Raw genomic sequence first — 2577 nt, 5'->3', positions numbered from 1 at the left:
TGGTTTAAGCATTATTTCACTTGTTAGCCAATCAGAGTGTGGCTGCTTAGCTCATTGAATTTGAATGAGAACTGGCGCAAATGGAGCTGAGCCTTCCTGCAGGCTTTCTATACCACGCTAGAATGGCTTGAAACAAGGTAACCACGGTAACCAAGTTACAGACTCCATGCTAGGACATTACCTCAATGTAATGAAATGTGTGTGGCAGGGCACCTTTAATCAATAATTTACAAACCATTAAAAATCCACGCCGATATGGATGTTGTCGGTGTCAGTTGGCCGATCCAACACTTTGGTCCAATCAAAATATCTCAACAACTTTTGGAAGGATTGTTGTGACGTTTTGTTCCAACGCTCATGACAATGTTTCCTAAAGACTTTGGTGAATCACTTTGCTAATTAGACTGGATTTGTTTTCAGGTGGAAGATTCGTAGCCACTGTAATTTGTTCACTTTTAATAGATAAAAGTGGCTTCACCTTTGAAAGGCACCTCCGCGCTGATTCAGTCTTGCATTCAGCAGTATATAACATTTATTTAATCAGGTAATGTTATTGAATCTCTTTGCGAGAAATAACTTATGCGTTGCTGGATCATTGAATGAAGTTTCTCAACAACCATTTGATGGATTGTCATGTAATTTGGTTCAGACATAAGCATAACGTTACACTGAAACCAGAGGATGAATCGAATGACTTTCCCTCTTACGTCATCAAGTCAGTTATAATTTGTCATAAGTCAAAAATCATTTAGTTGTTGTGGGAATTATTTGACAGGACAGATGAAGATATGAATGGGGGGGGAGAGAGGGAACGACATGCAGTAAAGGGCAGCAGGTCGGAGTCAAACCCGGGCCCGCTGCGTCGATAGGTAAACCTCTAGAAATGGGCACCCACTCCACCAATTGAGCTATCTGGGCGCCCAAGTCAAAACACTTTCATTTAAAACTACCGATTATAGCTAAACAGAACTCAACAGTGACCGCCCAGTTTAATAACTGCTCTGGTCCGCCTCAAAATTGCCCCTGACCTTTTACTGAATGCTGATATAGAGTGTTAAGCCTGGAACCAACCAACCCGCCACGACATGAATCGTGACCATAAAATCTCTAATTCTTTAAAAAAAAAAAACATTTTCAAAAAGACAAAGGTACATTAGCTCTTCACATGGTCAGTAAATGTTATCATGTCAATGGCAGGTTGGACCAATCAGAGCCATTGCGGTTACTCTTAGAATTGTGGGTAGTATAGTTTTTCTCCATAAGCACTTGAATAAAACAAGTTTTTACCAGGTTTATTTCATAAGGACTTCTGGCTTCTACAGGAGCAGAAACCTTTGTTTCACAACGCCGTAGCTCGTGGTCAGCCGACCTGCAAAACATGACATCCCATCAGCCTCAGCTGTACTTTGTTTACTGCTAATTACCAACTGTTAGCATGCAATCACATTAAACTAATACTGTGAACACGGTAAACACATGCTAAATATCAGCATGTTAGCATGCTGCGTTAACATTTAGCTCAAATATTCTGACAATCGTTATTACTCATTTCAAAGATTCAAAAGTTTATTATAAACACTATTGTTACTGTAGTTATTATTCAAAATGTGACATGTTTATTGGTGTACAGCTATTGTCAAAATCAATTTACTTATATGATTACAATAAACAGACTGGAGGATTTTCATGTTAAACCCCCCCACCCCCAACTTTATGTTACAGGAACCTTATTAAGCGCAAACTGGCTTTGTTTTTTTTTAATTCACTTAGAACAGCCTAACTTTTATTTGAAAGACTAACAGTGGAATGCCTTTAATTTAAAGTAATTGTTTCCTGTTTAAATAGTGCTTTGTCCCTTTTAATAATCCTCTTTCTCACCTTTCAATGCCTGAACTCCAAGAACTAACATGCTGATGTCCTCTCTTGTCCTACAGGAGTTTTATTCTGAATAGCTAAACAGGTAATTAAGAAACAGTTTTGGAACATACTTAAAAATTGAATGAAATCAGTCTCCTTTCCGACCAGCACCTTTAATATTCTTCTCCTTCCTCCTCTCCCTCACCCTCAATGGAGTCGACTCCAACCTCCTCATAATCCTTCTCCAGAGCTGCCATGTCCTCTCTGGCATCAGAGAACTCTCCCTCCTCCATCCCCTCACCCACATACCAGTGAACAAAGGCCCTCTTAGCGTACATCAGATCAAACTTGTGGTCAAGCCGAGCCCAGGCCTCTGCGATAGCAGTGGTGTTGCTCAGCATGCACACGGCCCTCTGGACCTTGGCCAGGTCTCCACCAGGAACTACAGTGGGCGGCTGGTAGTTGATGCCCACCTTGAAACCAGTGGGGCACCAGTCCACAAACTGGATGGCGCGCTTGGTTTTAATGGTGGCAATGGCAGCATTCACATCTTTGGGCACCACATCACCACGATACAGCAGGCAGCAGGCCATGTATTTGCCGTGGCGAGGGTCACATTTCACAAATTGATTTGCTGGTTCAAAGCAGGCAGTTGTGATTTCTGCCACCGTTATCTGCTCATGGTAAGCCTTCTCAGCAGAGATAACAGGGGCATAGGTG

The 2577-nt window shown here is 41.7% G+C and overlaps 1 pseudogene; it reads right to left on the bottom strand.

The window, feature by feature from the left end:
- Positions 1 to 1770: 1770 nt before the first annotated feature.
- LOC117947077 overlaps positions 1771 to 2577 on the bottom strand; it is a 4183-nt pseudogene continuing 3376 nt past the window's right edge.

The sequence above is a fragment of the Etheostoma cragini genome, chromosome 7 (assembly GCF_013103735.1).
Source record: "Etheostoma cragini isolate CJK2018 chromosome 7, CSU_Ecrag_1.0, whole genome shotgun sequence".
Classification (NCBI taxonomy): domain Eukaryota; kingdom Metazoa; phylum Chordata; class Actinopteri; order Perciformes; family Percidae; genus Etheostoma; species Etheostoma cragini.
This window is presented reverse-complemented; position numbering and strand designations above follow the sequence as displayed.